The 21,596-nt window shown below is 37.2% G+C and overlaps 1 pseudogene; it reads left to right on the forward strand.

Annotated features, from left to right (window-relative positions):
- Positions 1-21,257, forward strand: part of LOC102255943 — a 75,611-nt pseudogene extending 54,354 nt beyond the window's left edge.
- The last annotated feature ends 339 nt before the right edge of the window (positions 21,258-21,596 follow it).

Consider the following 21,596-nt stretch of genomic DNA (forward strand, 5'->3'; position numbering starts at 1 on the left):
GGTGGTAAATGAGGAGGAAAAAAATAAGCCACAGAAAAGCATATCTATTAGAAAGCACAATTCAATCAAATTAATGACATTTGCAAAATAAAAAGCTATAGTTAATTCCACGTGACTGAAAAATAATTCAAGCAACGGTGGGGCACAAGAGCAGATACCTAGATGATGTAGAGCCTAACATATTGTGTAAAAGGAACAATGATACACTTGTTCCCATTAATTTGCTTATTTAGGAATGAGCATTAGAAAAACTAGAAATACAAAAATTGGTAAAAACAAGTATGTACTATACATTTTCACAAGGAATTCTGTTCTTGTTACAGTTAACATCCTTAGAATTTAAGAAAATAATTTAATATATTAAAGATCTTAGCTAGCAAGCATTCATATATATTCAGATTATCCACAGCCTTACTAAGTGTTGCCCATCCTAACATGTAATAGAGGGCTTGTTACCAGATCGTATGGATGCCTAACAGAGTTGATTAGGTAACCACAGTAAGCTTACTTTATCTGATTTCTTGAATCAGGCCCATAGCATAGAAAATTTACCTTCGAAATTGAATATAATATAATATGTATTATATTATATTCAATGTATAATTCTATAAGATATCATCTGTATATTGCATTGTGTGGTCACCACCCAAAGTCAAGTTGCTTTTCATCACCATGTATTTGACCCCCTTTACTCTTTGCTCCTCCCCCTACCCCCTTTACTGTCTTTCACAAATCTTTGGATGTGAATGCACCCTGCATCTGGCCACCCTTATTTTTCTTACACTATATCACTACTCGGCTTCCTCCCTTTTCCTCCTTTTCCAGAACACTTTCTTTTGATTCTGTTCCTCATGAAGATGTTAGATAATTATTAATGTTTGCATTCTCCCTTTCCAAGGAAGTTGACATTCTTATGCTTTACTGTGACTGAACTAAAAATATTCTATAATTTTTTTGATGTTTTAACCTTGTGTAGATATTTATGCCTCTGCCTAAATGTCACTGAGGAGCTAAATTCTGCTTCATAAACATATAACACTACTGCAGATAGTTCTACCTTTAATAAAAATGGCTTCACATGAAGATTAAGAATTATTCAATTTTTAGTGAAAATATTCATCAATTTAATTTTTAAAAATAACTAATTTATTTGTGAGTCCATTCTTAAGGGGAAAATATTTTCTGGTCCCCAAATATTCAGTCTATAGCACTTTTATTAAACTATATTATTGTTCAATTTGCCTGAATATGTATGTTATGACTTAATCAACAGATACTAAAATGTTTATGTGTTTGTGTTAGGTATTATGAAATATCTAAATGATGAATTAAAGAAGAAGGAAGAGTGCATAGAAATGAAAAGAAATGATGCTTTCCCACTAGCATTTGCAAAACTACTGAGGTTTTCCACTTATGTTAATAGACCTGATTAACTTATAGTCTTGCTCTGTAAGAAAATAAAGTATTGATTTTTGTCTTCTCAAAAGGATTCTACTTCTCTGTTATGGAAGCACTGGAAATGCAATTTAAGGACATCTGTCAAACTTACTAAAATAAAAATTTTAAATCTGATATTTCATGCTTTTAGGTTGGGGTCCCGTGACTCCGTTCCTTGAAAGTCACTATTTAGGTTGTTCCTGAAATCTTTCTTGACTGATGCTTCTTAAGGAGTTGAAGGTATGTGAGCATGAGCAGGTGTGAGGGTGTGTGTGTGCACACTAGCTCATGTCTACCAGCAGTTCTTGGAGCTTTCCACGTGGGATCTGATTCCCATGCTCAGCTTCAGAGTCAAGTATGCCTATTACAATCAAAACACAGTAACAACAAAGTGACTTCTGTAATACAGCAAAAGTCAAACTCAATGAGAATTTTGTGCTATAGTTATGGGGAAAATGTCAATCTTTTACTTCTTATTTCAGTACAGTAGTCCCCCTCCCTTTATCCATGGTTGCAGACCTCCAGTGGGTGACTAAAACCTTGGATAGTACCAAACCTTATATCTATACTAGGTGCAAAAATTTGTGCATGGGTGGGGTCCGGCTGGCCTGCCCCGATTGGGGCCAATCGGGGCTGGGCTGGTGGCGGGGGAGGGGACCCGAGAGGTTGGCCACCAGCCCCGCCCCCCATCAGGGTGTGTGTGTGGGGGGGGGGGGGCAATCAGGGACGGGAATGCCTGGGGGAAGGGGCCTTGGGGGGTTGGCCGGCTGTCCGCCCCCAATCAGGCGGTTGGCAGGCAAAAGTACATGTCATAACAACCAATCGTTCCAGTCACTTAGCTTTTATATATAGAGATATTTTTTTTCTATATATACAGACCTATGATAAAGTTTAACTTATAAATTAGGCAATTTCATGGGTAGATTTGTTCTTACTGTAGATCTTAGCAACCTCAGCATACAACTTTTTTTCTTTCCTTGAGTCAAGAACTTTCACCTTTTCACTTAAAGGAAGCACTGTATGGCTTCTCTTTGGCAATGCCATCATCACTACTCTTGCATTTTGGAGCCATTGTTAAGTAAAATAAGGGCTATGTGAACACAAGCACTGCAAGGCTGTGACAGTTGATCTGAAAAGCAGGATGGCTAAGTGACTAACAGACACTAACAGACGTGGAGTGTCTACAGTGTGGATACATTGGACAGAGGGATAATTCATGTCCCGACAGGATGAAGTGGGAAAGTGAGAGATTTCATCATGTTACTAAAAATGTTAAACAATTTAAAACATAAGTTGTTTATTTCTGCAATTTTCCATTTACTATTTTTCAGGACACTTTTGACCACAGGTAGCAAACCAGACAAAGCAAAACCACGGAAAATGAGAGAGGCTACTGTACTCAAAGCAGGCCCCACATACAGGCAGAAATCCATAAGGTCAGGTTTAGGAGCACTGAGGAAGTCCCTTTCCTTAACCTGTCTCAGACTGAACTCTCCCTAACATCCAAACATCAACATTTTTCAGTCAATCATTCCCATGGGCTAGTAGCATTCTCCATCCCACTTTTTCCATTTTTTTCTTTTATGATAACAAGAAGCCAAGGGTTCCTATAAAAATCCTGGAGGGAAAAAAAAATCCTGGAGGTGAGAAAAAAATAAAAAAACAGGTGAAGAAATATAATTCTAACTTTGGTGTTGTAAGAATTTAATTATATGTTATATGAATATTTGGACTGGCTCCTGCCAATAAACTCTTGGGTAATTCCAAAAAAGTCTTTGGACATAGCCATTCACAATTTATATAAAATAAACCTGCAGGAGAATTTTCTTGGATAATTATCCAATCTAGTTTTAAATGTATTATTTAAACAAACTAGAGGCCCAGTGCATGAAATTCATGCACTCGGGGGCGGGGGTGTCCCCCAGGCTGGCCTGTGCCCTCTCACAGTGAGGGAGCCCTGCAATCAATTGCCCCAAAGAGGTAGGCCCCGCCCACCCATCCGGGGCTCCTCAATGGATTGCCCCAAAGAGGTAGGCCAGAGCCAGGCATCCCACCTCAATGGCGGGTGCGAGGCCGCGGGAACCCAGGCTGAAGACTTGCGGAGCCACCGCTGGGCCCCGCCCCCACTGTGCATGCAGCCATCTTGTGACAGCATGAGGGCATCACGGCATGATGGCATGAGGACCACCTAGAGTTTCATTAGTAAGATTCTACCCATATTTTTCACAAATCATTGAGTACAGGCAAAGTACTTAACGGGAATTTAATCACCTTACAAGTATTTTGTAACACATTTATTTTTAAGACATTTGGGCCAGTAAATGCAAAGAAAACAGATGCTGCTCCTTTCCAAATCACCTGAGGCTGAGGGAGGCTGAGAGTGAAAAGACTGACGATGGCTTGGCACACAGATCAATGGCTTTGTTGGGAATTCGGGGAATAAGAATAAGTGCTTTGATGAAAAATTGTCATGCTTTTTCTTAAAAAGGACCTAGCCCAATGAGCTATGGCTGAAGATACAGAGGTCATCTGAGTAAGAATCATTTTGTGAGGGCAAAATAAAAACCACTTCTCATGCTGTAGTAATGGCAAGAAAAAGGAGTCTTCCCAAGAGAGTTTATTACTTGTCCATTAGAAGGCTTAGCATCAAATCCCACACTGGGGAGATCTAAACAAGGGCTATATGATAGCTAGGTCCCCTGCAGCAGTTATTGATGTGGGCAGAGACAGCCTCATTACCACCCAAGCTGCTCCTACACTGGCTGCGATGTAACATGGAAAGCGCAAAAGGAAAGGGAAGGAGAGACAAGTAATATGATCTATTATTTTGCAATTAACTGGAGACTAGCCCCTGTCCACTGTCAACACACACACGCGGCTAAATCTCCAGATACCCTAAATTAGTTCTTGGCCTCTCACACTCAGGGGGTTAAATCAGCCTCACCTCTTCCTGCATGAAAACTTGGCTCCCAAGACCCTGGAGGACCAGGGCACCAGGTCCTTTACTCACCTGGGAGAATGTTAGCTCGCGATTTCATTTATGTTCACAGGGTTGTAAAGTACAGCATTTACCCATATTTCTCTTCCATCACTGCTTCATAATTCCTGTTTTATGACATGAGTTTAATCATGCAAATTAAATGCAAATGATTAGAAAACCCAAGTTTTCCTAACTCATTATATTTGTCTTTAATTACAACTACTAATTGGTCCAGCCTCCTACGAAAAGACTGGTTGGCATCAATTATATATTTTACCAGAAAAGCAGACCAAATGCTTATTAGTTTTCCATGCCAGCTAATTAAATAAAAATTCATTGCTAAAAACTTAAGCAGATTAGCGTTGTTTGTACATAAAAATAAAAACATTTGCAAATATTATTAAATAGAATACAAGGCATTATTGTTCAGCCTTATCCATTTAAAAAACAACAACAAAATCCAATTGTAAGCAGAGTTTTTTAAAAAAGTAAGAAACATTTAGGGAGCCGAAACCGGTTTGGCTCAGTGGATAGAGCGTCGGCCTGCGGACTGAAGGGTCCCAGGTTCGATTCTGGTCAAGGGCATGTACCTGGGTTGCGGGCACATCCCCAGTAGGAGATGTGCAGGAGGCGGCTGATCGATGTTTCTCTCTCATCGATGTTTCTAGCTCTCTATCTCTCTCCCTTCCTCTCTGTAAAAAATCAATAAAATATATTTTAAAAAAATAAAATAAAAAAAATAAAAAAGTAAGAAACATTTAGGGAAATATTTGCAATGTTGTATAATGGTAAACAAATGGTCAATCTGTTTAATATTCAAAGAAGTTTTCCAAATCAATAAAAATGAGACTAACACTTGATATTTCACATGTACAACAAATAATAACTGTTAATTTACAAAATAAAAAAAAGAAATAAAATGCTCAAATACATTATAAATGTAAAATCACTTGGAAATCAAATAAATGCAAAATGGTATTCCCCAACCTGATAGCAAAGGTGTAAAAAAATATTTATCCTAATTTGAAGAGGATATTGGGCCCTGGCCAGTGTGGCTCAGTTGAGCATCATCCTGTAACCCTAAAGATCACCAGTTCGATTCCCGGTCAGGGTACATACCAAGGTTGTGGGCTCTATCACCAGTGGGGGCCTGCAGGAGGCAGCTGACAAATATTTCCCTTTCGCATTCATGTTTCCATCTCTCTCTCCCTCTCCCTTCCTCTCTCTCTAAAAAAATCAATACAGACATATATTTTAAAACATGGGACTATGTACAGTATATATCAGTAAACCAAAAATAAACAGTTTTATCATGTGGTCTCATTTGTGTAAAAAATGTCATATATCTAAATATGTATGCACACACATAGATAAATATAATGGGAGGATATATACATGATTACTAGAATTACCATTCTTTTCATTTTTAATAATATTTATTATTAGTATAAGAAGCAATAAAAGTTATTTTTAAGTACTGTTAAAAATCTTGAATACATGATAAAACTTTATTTTTATCTTCCTCCTTCCCTAAAATGTTTTCACACTAATTGAATGTGTCAAGTATAAAGATATTGAAAGAACAATATTAAAGAGATCAATTTAGTTGGAAGGCTGGAGGAACCCTTCCTGAAGAGGGTGGCATTTGAGATGTCTAAAAGGATAAGTAGAATTTTGAGTGAAAGATTAGGCAGGCAAGAAATGCCAGAGAGTGAGTAGGGAAAGAAATAAGCTCATTTTGAGGAGGGACAGATGTGGAATTGTGTGTTAGAAGGAAACTGAAAGGCAGGTTGGGGAAATAAAGCAATACGCAGCCCTCTCTAGACTAATGAGGAGTCTGATTGTATTAATAAGGATACTTTGCACATCACTGTTTCACCTAGAGCAAGGCCTGGGAAAGGTCTTTGACCTTCAGTTATGGGTCATGTGCCTAGAGCAGTGTAAAGAACCCTGAGCCTGGTACAGTCCCATGCATTAGATAGTCACAGAGATTGACCCAGGTGATTTGTTTATGAATACAAAAGAATTGTCACTAATCCTTCTTAGTATGTTTCTGCTCACAGAAATCATTTTTTAAATTGATTTACAGAGAGAGGGAGAGAGAGAGAGAGAGAGAGAGAGAGAGAGAGAGAGAGAAACATTAATGTGAGAGAGAAACATCAATCCATTACCTCCCATAAGCGCCAGACCTGGGATGGAATCCGCAGCCTGATCAAAATTGAATCCAAAACCTTCTTGGTGTGTGGGACAAGGTTCCAACCACTGAGCCACCTGGCCGGGGCTGCCCATAGGAATCATTTTGAAAATCTATATTGAAAAGTTAGATCAAAGGAGTATGAAGTACCAAATTCCTTTGCTCTGGCTAATATTATTGGTAAAAGAGAATTGAAATTTTGTTTTCTTTTCATCCCACATAATATTCTTGTAAGTTACTTTTCTCTGGAATATGTACTTGTCACTCTTGAAAGTAAGCCCAGGCCTTGAGACAGATCTTGCAGCTTAAGATCTGTGGGAATCCATCTCGACTGATTTCTATATGTGCTCCCTTCAGAGCCCGCCTCCTGGTTCTATGAATCTTTGTCTAAATACCATGGTATACACATGGTTTGCCTACATTGCTTGAAATGACCAGTTGTTCCGGTCAAAAGGAACTCATGTTGCTTTAAAAAAAAATACACTGTCTACCATTTTCATGGAGTCAATCGATTCAATCAAAATTGTTCAACAAGTTTGTACCTGCCTCTGAAAAGGTTTCTTTTCATTCATCAAGAGAAATCATTCGTCAAGAGAAATCACTGTGTGCTACCCCATTCACAGGCAGCTCTGTGTGACAAGACAGGCCCTGTGGTTTGTTATTACTTCACAGAACTGCCATTGCATGCCAGTGTGTAACACTTCAGCTATAGACACTTAAGAGTGGGAATGAGCCCCCCCCCCCAAAAAAAATGACTGTATGTCCACTAATAGAATAGAAAACATCATTGACAATCATGTTTAACCTTTGTCTTCTAATTAAGAACAACACAATAGTTTTTTATTATGTATAGAGATCACTGTCATACTCCTAAAATAATGTTTCTTCTTCCCACCCTCTCCATTCTTAGTTTATCCATCCTCTGTAGCATTTTCTCTAGTGTTTTAGATGTTTATTCAGTTAATGCAAAATGCTACTCAAGCTATGCAACAGCCAAATATAATTATTTTAAATATTTATCTTCTAAATTAAAATTATCTCTTCCACATAGAATTTGCTATTTAACCAAACCACACAAAGCAGTAATAATGAAAGCGTTATGACCTCAACTAGTCCAGAGATGATCACTTCTGCCGGGTCAGTCATTGTCCAGGCCGCTGACAGACAAGCTCTGCTTTCACTTATGTATATTGAGGCAAATTCTAGGAAGAGTAAAAAAATATGTCAAAAATTACACTTTGGAAATTCAGTATCATGAACTATGAATCACAAACCCAAGAAGCCAGAAATATGATGAATCGTGTCTTTAACATTTAAGAAAGCATTGACTTGACATCACCTTTGTCCAGAAGCACAGCTACTTGTCAAAAATATTATCAAAATTATGTACAAGTGTGAAAAATGCATTTCAGATGTGTAAGTCTATAAAGATGTTAGAGGGAGAGAAATTGTGAAAATTATGTGAAATTGCTTTGTTGGGTTGTGAATCAATTCTCTTAGTGTTTTTGCTTTGCTTTCTTACTGCTTCCCAAAGTTTGGTGTTTCTCATTTGCAAGAAATTGGGATATAATTCATTTTTTAAAAAAAGTTGGATTTAATTCTATAATTTGTAAATATTTATGCATATTTCCAAAGAATACATGGGCTTCACTACATTCCCCCAGGATTACTTATATGCCTAATACATCATGTGAGATCTCATATTTTACACTTCCACAATAAAACGTTCAGATGAGAAGGGAATAACCCAAACAGCCTGACAACAAATCAGCAGACACTTGGAAAAAAATAAAGCCTGAAATTAGATATAATATAAAATTGGTGACAATTTCATTTGAGGACTACTTTCTACTTAAACTTAAAATTTAGTTTTGTTCAAGGATGAAATCTCGGTTCAGATTTTGCTGAGGGTTCATAAACAGCCTAACAAATGACCAGCTGGTGTCAGTGACCCTACCCCATTTCTCTTCCACCTTCACTCACATGGCGAGTGGGATATGAATGCGTTGTCCTGTGTCGTATTCAAAGATGACACTACTGACAGTGATTGCTCCATTCCCCGTGTGTGACTGAGAAGCCCAATATGGTACCCGACTCCTTCCTGTACTTTGCACATATGAAGCTTGTTGGGAGACTTGTGACTGCAGCTGCTTTTAACAGAGCCTGCCATTGTTTATATCTCTGCCTCCAAAATACAAAATGGGCCGTTGCTAGGAATGAACCACTTCATTTCCTGACCACTGCAAGCCAGATTGATGTCTCTGTTGTTTCTTCCCAGATGTTCCCCAGCACAGCCATGTTGCCTAACATTGTGCTTCAGGGATGAACAAGTCGAGTTCACTTCATTGACACACATTCCTTTGGTTGAGGACTAAGTACACTGCAGTGATTCCACAATAAAAACTCAGAACTGATTCCAAGTACCTACTCTGTGTTAGCTCATTGTGATAAGTGGTGGGCAGAACACAAGCAAAGCAGGAGGCCTGGACAATGTGTTGGCTAGGTAATCACACTCTCGAAACAGTGCAAGTCAATGAATTGACAAGCAAGGAATTTTATAAAAGTTAACCATTTCAGGTTTGGGTGTGAGGGAATTCTTCATGGAACAGAATATATTTGAAAAATAAAAACATGACCAGAGAAGACACTTTGATCATGGGAAATGTAAAAAGCAAAACCAAAGGGGCAAATTGACAATGTGTTTGGGGGATAGTAAGGCTACAGGGTGGGCCCAAGGGAAAGACTACGGGATAGAAGAAAGCGAAGTAGATGTAAGGGTTCAAACCACTATATAAATTTCATAGAAATTTTGAAATCAATTAGATTAAGGACCAATCAATCCATGAGCATAAGAAGTAGTCCTGATTCTGGCACAAACTCATTGTGTGGTACTAAACAAAGAATGTAACCTCTCAGGTGCCTTAATTTTTAAATCTGTAAATTGAGAAGACTAAACTAAAATTATAGCTCTCAACACCTGGGTACAGAAGTAGTCAGAAAATTAAAGGAACAGTTATGACTCCCACAAAGATTTGAGATAAGAGGATGAGTCTGGCATGTAATAGACCTGGTCCAAGGTGCCTGATGTTCTGTTACACATAGGACAGTCTTACCTGGAAATGTCTCCATGTGTAGGGGAAAAACCTATACATTAGCATCTGAGTCTAGAAGCCAATTCTGTTTTGTGTGAAAATACAAATCATGTTAATCAAATTTTAATATAATTGCTTTCCCCAAAAGTGTAAAGTTCTTGTGGTGTTTGAGTTGCTGATAAAATACAACTATATCACTACATTTTACATTGTCACCTTCATTCTAAATCTAAATATTCATAAGAACATAATTGTTTAGCTCATATTTCAAAATGCCAATATAAGAGAAGGCATTGACAATATACACTTGAATATTATCTTCATTTACATCCACACTCTTTCTTCGTAAGTGGAAGCAAGCTTTAGACTATTTCATAGTATCTTCTAAAGTAGTTGTGCCTAAATTGTCACATTTTGAAAAGCACGTTGTTTTATAATAAATTACTATTTCTTTTATTTCCCCTTTTTATTATAATTAGGGTATTTATTAAAAAATTTAAAATGATATGTCGCAGTTGGAAACTATCTGTGAATTTATTTCAGCTAATAAAGAGGATGATACAAAATATGTAATTGCCAGGGGCACTGTGTCCGCTGGGATTGAGCACCACTAGATGAGATGATGTCCAAGGCCTTTCCTGATCACGCCTGCTGTTATCCTGCTGATGTCAGAGAGTCTGAGGCTCAGAATTGTCCAGTGAACTCTCAGAAGTTTAGTGTAGTATATTTTTACAAATACAGCCAGAGATTAGTAAATTATTCCTTAACAGACTGAATAAGCAATGTCAAAACAAATTCATCTTTCACCAACAAAATTATATTCATCCTTAGGATATTTACCCTTGGGGTAAATATAAGCATGAAATCCTTAGGCTTTTTCAGTAAGTTCTCACTAAAAGCAAAGGGCTTTTCCCTTTACTGTCCTGAAGCATGCCCCTGGTACCCTACGCCCGCTAAGCAATCCCTTACTCATCTGATCAATTTTAAATGACATTTGAAATGTCACGATACACATTTTCTTGTCCCTTCCCATTCTCACACTGACTCTTGTGTGGAACAGTCATGGCCATGGGATTTTTCACCATGTATTCAGTTCAGCAAATGTTGATGTAAGGCTTTTACACTTTCAGCATGTCCTGGACTCTCTCCAACACACCTTGAGCAGCACCCTGGCTGGCAGTGGGTGCAGGCATGGTGCAAGCCTCAACTGTCAGGATTTCTGCTGTCTTTGCTGCTGTAGGATGTTTGCAGGGGCCCCTGGGAGATGCTCTGCTAATGAATTACAGGCTGCCTCATCTATGCAGGGCTTTGACTATCTGCCCAATCTTTCTAAGTTCCTAACCTCATGTTTCCTCTTTCCTCCTACTAAATGTCCTTCTGGGAGACATTGGATATGGGGATGAAATGTTCTAATCCCGGGGTCTGCAATCTTGTCAGTGTGGACAACCCAGGGGTCTGTTGCTTTGTTTGTCTTTCCTACTTGTCTAGTGGGAGGTTTGACGAAATGAGAAGGATTCAGATTGTGAGTCTTGGAAAAATATCTGCGTAGTTTGTTGTTGTTGTTGCTGCTATGTTGTTGTTTTTTTAAGTCCTGTCATTAATTACAGAGAGTTCAAACTATCTCAATTGAAAATGAAATCCTGTACATTGTCATAGGGATCTTTTTACTCTGAGGAAAGGAAGAGCTTTCACATTCTGATATGTTATTTTAAAACTAACATCAGGGGTCAATTAGAGACTACTTCATGCAAATTGAGGGTAGCAGCCAACAATGTAAGATATCCTTGTGCCTACTGTTATCCTGCTGGAAGAGAAGATGGTTGTTCTAAAACAGAATCCCATTGACCCTCCATTAAGCCATGCTTCAGTTTTGATAGATCAAACAAATTGAAGGAAGAGGAGTTTGGGGATAGACATTTTAAGGATACTTTCTGTTTTTCTAACAATATAAATTTTTATTTCATGTGAGGATGTATGATACACAGAACTCTAACCAAGTCAGATGATGTTCTCATATGGATATGAAATGAAGAAAAGGACGCCCCTTAATTGAAAGCAAATGTTATAAAAACTGATCTTTGTGCCCTAATGAGCTTAGAAGGATTTGCAAGTTTCAGTTCCTAGTCAATAATAATGTGGCTAATCGAAATGATTCCTGACCCTTGGTGTGGCCACACCTCTTTGGTAAGGTGGAAGATGAGCGAGGGCTGGGATACTAGTTGAGTAATTTCAGTCTCAGTGGAGCTTTTCATCACAGCTATGCTTTGTGAGTGTTGGAATGATGTGTGTGTTATATGTGGGGAGGGTCTGAGCTTCAAAGACTGTAAAACACAGTATGTGGTATCTTACATCACTTCTCAAATCTGTGCAAATTCCGATTTCTCTCTGACAAGGCCTTCCCGTTAGAATGGGAAGTTCAAAAGTACAGTGCCGTTTAGATCGAATGTTCAACAATAAACATCCCTGTGAATGAAAAAAGTCAAAAGCAATTAATAAATATGCTAGTCCTTAGGATCGGATACAAACCTCTGTCATTTACAAACCTCTAGCATTTATCCATCAACTATAATGTACCTTCTTCCTTCAACTCATTTCCTCTTATCCTGTATGATAGCTGATTATTATCATTATATCTTTGTTAGCCTGAACTCCAGGATCTGCAATAAAGGTCTTGTGAACTGAAATAGAACAATTTGTCATGCACTGGAATTTTCCTGTCTCACAAAGTTTTGAATTAAACACATAATTTCAGAGCTCCCTTATCTAAACTTTATCCACAGCCATAAATAGGGAACAGAAAGGGCTACAATGATGGTGTTCACTTGAAATGAAAACACTGAAAGTATTCTCTAGTTCAAAAGACTTCTTAAGTAGATAGCCTATCACATGTATGCTAAGCCATAGGTATGGTTAAATAACTAGTTCTCACTGCTAATCTATAGGGTAGTTTATTAATCACAGAAAGTGTAATCAGTTAACCCAACCAAGAAGTTGGTGTTGGATATCATTCTTCTGCTGTATTATAATCATTCAGTGTTTTCAACAGCTCTGCGGACACTCAGTTCATGATAAGGTCTTTTCTCATAAGATAAGCATTCTTGAAAGAGTAGACTGAGAGAAAATAAAAAGCATTTAGAAAAAGGTTTCTGCCAACATGACTTTCCATTAGGATAAAGAGTTTTTTCATTTAAAAATTAAAAGCAAAGAAAAATAATAGAAAAAGAACCAACAATAAGAAAAATCAACCATGGTTGTGGGGTTCTAAAAGCAAAAGAAAAAAACATAAGCCATTTAATCAGGAGACCTGGGTTGGTAGATTAAGCAAGTCATTGAACCACTCACTCATTGGTGGGGTAAGAGAGGTAGGAAGGTGTCTAGATTGTTAAGGCCACTGAAAACTGGAAAATTCTATGACTTCGGTTGTCATCGGTTGTCCTTGCAGCTCAGCCTGGTTGAGGAAGGGCCATGTTTTCTTGAGAACAGTTGTGTAGTGAACTGAGCCAGAGCTGGGCATGTTATAATTAAAACAGCTGCACTCTAGCCTCATCTTTAGAAGTAACAAATAACAAATACAATGAATCCTGGTGCTTCAGTATGTCCACTGGCAAATATGGATTCTGAGTAATTTATTTTGTTGACTTAATACCAGTTCTTACATTTTAACATGACAGTGACATTGAGATCCGCTAAAGGTCTAAAATATGGCTCTAGTGACATGTTTGGGGATTCCATTTGGTGATGATCTTTGATATGCTACCTCTTTAATTATTCATACTTTCAAATGAGTTATTTTTTGAAAGAGCATATGTTAGAATTTTAACAACTAGAAAATAGAAGTCTCTTCAGTTTTCTTGTATCTATTTACTCTATTACTGACCTACTTCTACTCTTAACATTCTCTGATTTTAGTAGCTACTGATTTCACCAAAAGCTGAAGAAGACAAGCACCTTTGTGATTGGTTCTACTGGGAAAATAACCTTGTAAAACAAGACTTTATGCCAACTGATTGTCAAATTACTGTCTTCCATAACTCTATTAAAGAAAATTATATTCTGTATAGTAAAATACTTTTTGAAACCAGATGCAACAAGAAGGAAAAGAGCCAGCAGTCATTTCATTCCCCCACATTGTTGATGGCCAAATTCTATGAGGGGGAAATAGCTGAAAGCCATGTCTTCCTAGCTATGAGACGTGATTCACATGCTAAGCATGGTATGGAAGTCCAGAGAGGCCAAGGACTCAAGTTCTGAAAGGTCTTGCCTCATGAGAAAATTTGGACCAGGAAATATTACTTGACTTTAAGCTACATTCAAAGGGGTGGTTTTCAAATTATTGAGATGAAATCTGATTGAGAGTGACAATTCTTTATGGTTCAAAAATACAAGTCTTAACCTCCTTGATGATTTCTTTACTCTTTTATTCTATCTGCGTCACCTGAGTGTCTCTTCTCTCAAAAAAAATAAATAAAAGCAGTGAAGACAGGAAAAAAGATTTTAAAAACCAAACCCAAATTGACAAATTGCATATTTTTGATGTTGAAATGCTTAGAAACTACACTTTTTGTCTCAAAATGTTTTCAAGGTCAAGGGGTCAAATGACTCTGAGTGAGCTCATGATTTAGAGAGTACAAGTAATTGAACTCTTTCTTAGCGTGTCTATTATAGTCTTTGAGTATTTAGTATAATTTAAAGCAATTGTCCCCATAAAGAGGTCTAATATTTTGCACAGTTTCATTGAAATAGTTGACCTGCCTGAGGAAACTAAAATAATTTCAGGGGTACATTTCAGGACCTTGTTTCTGTTGATAATAGTCTTCCAGAATTTATATTTATTAATATTGCTTTATTTCAGTCAGACTCCTACAGGAAATCCTGAGGAGTGTGTGTTTCTGGCATATTTTATCTTAGCTAGTTCCATCCCTTTGGTCTTGCATCCTGATTGCTAGACTGAAGAGTACCTTTGAAAGCCTCTGCTCTTTAAAAGAGCTGAGGATGACAACAAGCAGGAACTTCAACACTCTAGGAAGACAATCTATCTACTCTCTCTAGTTATCATTAAAATGTCTTTTAGACGTAGGTCATAACTGGAAACCTATAAATGATGTCTGTGTAGTAAGCACTTCCCACAGAGCTGGAGTCCCAAGTGATTAAAATTTATCACATTGTTCTTATGGTTGCAAATACTGCTGATATGTGTCATTACTTAGAAAGTACTATTCATAACATTTTGATTTTAGTCCAAATAGTTTTCTTTCTGAATTTCCCATAAAATGCTCTTGATCTTTTTTTTTAAAAAAGGTCTAATCCGCTTCTCCTTTGAAGGAACAAAGAAAAGGAGTTGATTGTTTTCTAGTTTAAATTTTGTTTGGTTTGATATATTTATTGCCTGGTGGGGTGCATCTAATTTTCCACTGGCTTTTCTGACAAAGTAATTAGGATGGAACTATTCAACATGCAGGCTCTAAGCTCTTTGTCATGAATTAAAAGTTATGGTGCTTAGCAGTGGTGGCTCTATTAAAATGATATGTAACCATGAGACCTCATATTTAGCAGTGCTTTGTTTTGCAAAACTGCATGCTCCAAATGTACAAATGTGCTCTCTGATTAACCAACACAGTACGCACTGAGATGCTTTTAAGTGCACCCCTAATATGGTAGGAGTTTGTCAAAACACAGGAAAACAGGCTGCCTCTTTTTGTCTCATGGAGAACTAAAGAGCTCAAGTTCTTTCAACATGATATTTCAACCCTCTTGAATTTGTCAAGTCTCTGAGTTCATATCTCAAGGGATAGGATTACCACAGAGTATCCTATACATTCAACTCTTACATGGTATTTTATTTGGAAGGCAGTGGGTTGAACTGGCTTGTATTTATTGAGAAAATGGGCCAGTGAAGACAATATGCCACCTGCTTTTCTGCCTAAAAGTGCCTGGCTGGACAAATCTAGTTTGAGTTTTATAAATTAATTTCTAAATTCTGGAACTAAGTGTACCTTGTAATAATATTAAGATATCAAGAAAGGAACAAAGCAAGATATTAATGGAATTAAGTGCCAAGAGGTTTTAACTAAGGAATACATCCAAACTCTTGTTATGATTTTGACTCCTACTTACCAAAAGTTCAACACCATCTAACCATTTAATTTAGGTGACTAAATATATACACTATTGTACTATAATTTAGCATTCTATGTTTTACATTTTCATGTAATTTATCAATGGAAGACATGCTTTATAAAGATGTCCATAATTTTTATCTCATAGTTTTAGAAATAAATGAAAAAAAAAGGTAAGCTTCTTCACTTAGAATTCTGGAGTCAAGAGTATTTAGGATGTAAGTAGGCCAATTGCCGGATCTAGATTTTTTTTATTTTCAAAACAAAATGTACTAGTTCTTTCCATTGCTGACATAGTTGGCTCCATGTAACATTTGGAGAGAATCTCTTTTTGTAGAATTATCTTGCAGTTTGAAGTCATTTGTGGTGGGGAAAAAAAGCCAGCTGGTGGCTAACAAATATAAACTAGAGGGATTGTTGATAGGAAGGAGGGGAAAGATCATAGAATTGATTTTATGAATCTTATTAAAACAAACTCTAAACTGAGTTATTTTGTCATATGGGTATTTTATATCAAATATTCTTGGAAGCAAGTGACCATTGGCTGGAACAACACAAGCATTTGTCATCTAGAGATTTTTCACTGAATGTTAAAAGTCTAGAAAGAAACAATGGTACATAAATGCAACCAACACAAAATTTCTAATGGTAATGGAATTTTACAGCTAATGTACTTTACAAACTGTTTTGCTCAGAGTTTTATGTGTGTTTGTAGTGATTCATTTTGCCTGTTTATATTGAGAATTATATTGAAAGTCATGTATGTAGGCAAAATAACCTAATAACCAGAAAAATAAATTATATCTTTTAGATACCTGAGCATCAACAATAAGTTGTCTTGTCAATCAACCAGTTGCTTTGTCTACATAGTAACAAAGTCTAGCCCTAGCCGGATAGCTCAGTTGGTTACAGCGTCATCCTCATACACTAAGGTTGCATCCCCAGTCAGGACACATACAAGAATCAACCAATGAATGCATTCATAAGTGGAACCACAAGTCTCTCTCTCTCTCTCGCTCTCTCTCTCTCTCTCTCTCAGAAAATCAATAAAAAATAACAAAGTCTAGTTTGGTTTGGTTTTGGGGGTTTTTTTTGGTAATGTCATTAAATTTCCTAAAATAACTGATTGTTGTAGAAGATAGTCATACCCAGAAAAACGTCCTTAGGATTGTATAATACCAGATTAAAAAAGGACTAACTACAAAAGTCTAGATCTAGTCCAATGTATAACTCATCTCTCTCCAGCTTCTCCAACAGATAAGAGGTTCTGGCCTCCTAAGACAGCCCATTCTATCTATACAAGATAGACTATAAGTAAATCCATCTCTATATGGAAACTTCTATTTATTGGTCCTTGTATACATTTGACAAAAGGGAAAATAAAATTTTTCCTCTTTAACAGTAAAGCTTTTCTTTCCTCTATATAAAATATCTTGTGTTCCTGTAGTTTTTCTTCTTTTGACATGACTTTATATCTATCCTCTCACCAAATACATCTTTTGTTTTTAAAAGCATGCTCTCTCTCTTGCCAGAGGGCAGGAGTTTATTGGGACGCTGAGTGAACAAGATGAAGGGACTAAGGAGTACAAATTGCTAGTTATAGAATAGTCATGGGGATGTAAAGTACAGCACAAGAAATATAGTCAATAATATTGTGATAATTATATATGGTGCCAGTTAGGGTACTGGAAATATCAAGTATTATGTAAAGTATATGATTATCTAACCAGTAAGTTATATGCCTGAAACCAATACATAATTAAAATTTAGCCCAGCCAGGGTGCCTCAGTGGTTAAGCATCAACCTATGAACCAGGAGATTGCAGTTCGATTCCTGGTCGAGGGACATGCCCGGGTTGCGGGCTCAATCCCCAGTGTGGGGAGTGCAGGAGGCAGCCTGATCGATGATTCTCTCTCATCATTGATGTTTCTATCTCTCCCTATCCCTTCCTTTCTGAAATCAATAAAAATATATTTAGAAATTAAAAATAAATAAATAAAAGCATGCTCTCTTAAAATGTGGTTCCTAGATATAAACTTGGGATTTAAAAAATGTTTTGACAACTGTGGAATGTTGAGTGGGTTTATCAAACCCTCCTTAGCCTAGAAAGTTTTCTCCAGAAGTGACCTACGTAAATCCTATTAGACTTATGGCAGCCTCACCACTCTGTTGACATTTTGAACTCACTATTACCTAAAAGCCCTAGGCCATTTTTACCCAGAATTTTTAATATGAACTATTTTTCCAGTCGATTTTCTAAACCCAGATACAAGCTATGTATTTATTGTTTATCCCTATTAAACTTTATTCTGTGAGAGTCAGCCATTTGTCCAGGTAGTCAAGTTCATTTGAAGCTCAGTGTTGTCACCATCAGATTCAGTAAAACCCCAGCTCACTTGCCAAGATGCCTACCAAACTATTGAAAACAATATCAGGAAGACATTCCATTCCAGTATGGTAAACTCTTGCTCCTAAACCATTCTTGATGAAGTTTAATTCCTTTCCCAGGTAAGGCAAAATCTCAAATAGACCAAGATTTAAAAACTGACTAACTTCTTAACAATTCACATTCATGATAACTAACAGCACTTTATTTTAAAGTAAGAATATCATGTCTAACAGTAAAAATAATACAGGAAACACAGTGAATTAAAGTCATTCATTATGACCAACATCTACTTTTGGTTATTTACCTGGTATTTATATGAAAGTGTTAATGATGAAACTCATATCGTATTTACCACAGTTAGATTTCTGTCTTTCCTTTGCCTCACCTAAAGCGAAGACAGGCTTAAGCAAGGACAGTGGAATTTCTATTAAGTAAAAGTGAAACCAACACAAATTCTCCACATCAAATAGAATCTTTATATTTAAAGTTTTCCAAATATGTTTGTTTAACTACGGTTCTCATGGGATTTATGCCATTGTTCAATAGACACTATGAAATGATAAAAATAAAATAATAATGTTGGTAAAATGTAATGATTAGCATAACTTTCCCCAGAAGCACACACACACTAGTCATAGAGAAAGAAGTATTTGCATTTAACTTTGAAATGTACAATCACCGAAATGCTTGAGCAGCCACATGTGTAGGAGTGATAGGTCTCGCACATATTTATGAGCTGCCTTAAATCCTTTCGAGAGCAAGGAGAAACGTAAATAAAAGACACAGTCACATATTTAATGAGGAGGGAGAGGAAAATCTAAATTGGTATGCAGTCACTGCTCTCAGCAACCATTTTATTTCCTAAATGTTATTTCGAAATGTCTAGCTAGATGCCTCCTTTTCATGAACGTGATGAATATAGAAGACATGCTACATTATGCAATGTCATAGATACTAGACATTGTTAAACAAAAACACAGTAGCAAAATAGATTTTTAAATGATCTATTACCATTTCAAATTTAAATAAATGTAAAATGCCACCTGCCTTGTACAGAGTGATTCCCAATTGTCTTCAGGGGATATACCTTCTTGTGTGACTCTGGGAAGAATCCCATGCTACTGAATCAGATAATAATATCTTTGATTTGGTTTAGATAGAATGTACATGGGGATAATACAATTTCATCTGTCTTTTTCTTCCCCCACTTAAAACTTAAACAGAAAACACATATGTACCATATATGTGATATAAATGTACCCTGGTGGTTTTATTTCATTCTCTCCTCTCTAACCCAAATATTTCCTCATTTTCTCTTTTAATTTTTTGTAGAAAAGAATAATCAAGTACTGGTAGTTTACTTGAAAGTTTTTCGGAAGTCACTTTATTACATAACTCCTTGAACAGAAAAATCCTTTTACCAGAGATAATGTTTGTTCAGTTGTTTGTTGTTTTTAACTAAGTGGCATAAATCATCCCAGTCACGGGATAAACAGATATTCATTAGTAGGGGAATCCTGGTTTTAATCCTGTTTGTCCCATGGATGGCAAAGACCACATTCTTAACATTTAAGCCTCAATTTAACTCTCTTAGCACCTTTCCTGATAATTCCAGCCTTGTACACTATACTCCATTGAGGTCCATGAGTGTAGCATAGCCAAATTCAGCAAACTTACAGAATGCCCGTTCAAAGTTGGTTTTCAGATAAGTAACAAAGAATGTGTTAGTATAAATATATTCCAAATATTGCATAGGATATATTCATATTAACACTTTTTTGTTGTTTATCTGAAATTCTAATTGAATTAGGTGTCTTGTATCTCATTTGGCAACCCTAAAAACACATCTTCTATGCCACAGTTTCACACAAAAAAATTTGTGTTGATTTCCCCCTCCATCTCAGATGACCTCCTGTGCCTTGTTAACATGGAAGACCCAGCTCAATGGGCTTCTTTCTCCTTCTCCATGACATCTTGGTTGACCTGCTCCACTTCAACCCCAGCAGAACCGATCATTTCCTTCTTTGTGCTGAGGCTGTGCCTCATATATACCCGATATAACTGAGTCACAAGCTGTATCTCACCATCTGTGTGTGTCTCTGGTTGTGAGGTCTCTGAGACACACGGTGCTTTACTCATCTGTGTCCCCAGTACTTGAAGATAGAGGATACCACATCGGGTATCTTTCGTCAGGTAAGGGTAAGAGCAGAGGGCTGGAGCCAAAGAAAACTCAATTCGAATCCTGAAATCTACTACTCTGTAACTGAGACTGGACGATATTGTTAGACCCTCGGGGCCTAAAGATCCTCATCTACGTTTTCTTTATTATAGAAGTGGCCTTTGTTGCTGGGGTGGAGGGTGGCAAGCATAGAGACTGCTGTATTAACTGTGCAGGTAAGGAATAGCTGAGAGGGGTCTCCTGGCTGGCCTCAGGCTTTCACTCCAATTGGATGGTGGCAGCATCTCCCCAGAGGGAGATACTACAAGGAAACATAGTCAAGCAACTGGGAATTAGTCAGTGGGAGGCATTACAGCAATCCTTCTCATCTGCCCTCTTCAGGAATCCAAGGTTTGGCTACTGGCCAAGCAGAAGGTTCAGGAAGTGGAAGAATTGGTGAACAATGCCCTTTCTAATATCTTTTCCCTTAAGGACAAGGCTTTGTGGTTGAAAATCAGTAATTCCCACATCCTGGATGTCAAAGCCAAACTGACTTCTGATGGCAACGGCCTTAACCTGAAGCTTCCTGTCACCACTAACGTCACCCTGATCCTGCCTCTCATTGGCAAGGTGGTCAACCTGAAGACTTCCTTGGACCTTCTGACTTGTGTCAAAATTGAAACGAATGTCCAGGCTGACATTCCCACAGTGGTCCAGGGCGAATGCACCAGCAACCCAGCCAACACCTTGCTCACCTTGTTGGGCAGCCACAATGTACTGATCAACAATCTCACAGACACTTTGACCAGCTTCCTGAGCAAGACTGTGTCCTTCCTGGTGTAGAAGCAGATATGCCATCGATCTGCATTTTCATCTCCACCCTGGCTGTGAATTTTATTCAGAACACACCAATAAACTTCAGCAAAGAATCATCTACACATTTTTTAAATAAAACATTCCTGGACAAGTAATTGTTGAAAATGAAGTTGTTTATATATAAGGGACCTGTCACTAAGAGCAGAGTCACCAAAATAGTTACCTTCTAATTCCACTCTCCTTGTTGAACTAAGAAAGCCTTTCAGAGTTACAATGTCTTTCCTTTTCTTTCTTGATTATCTGGAGAGAACTTCAATTTTCAAATTAAGTTTTAAATTGTGTATAATTATGACCTAATAAACTCAACTTTTAATTAAAAGTATTTAGTTGTTTCCCCTAATTCTGATTTAATAT

Source organism: Myotis brandtii, unplaced genomic scaffold (assembly GCF_000412655.1).
Source record: "Myotis brandtii unplaced genomic scaffold, ASM41265v1 scaffold123, whole genome shotgun sequence".
Lineage (NCBI taxonomy): Eukaryota > Metazoa > Chordata > Mammalia > Chiroptera > Vespertilionidae > Myotis > Myotis brandtii.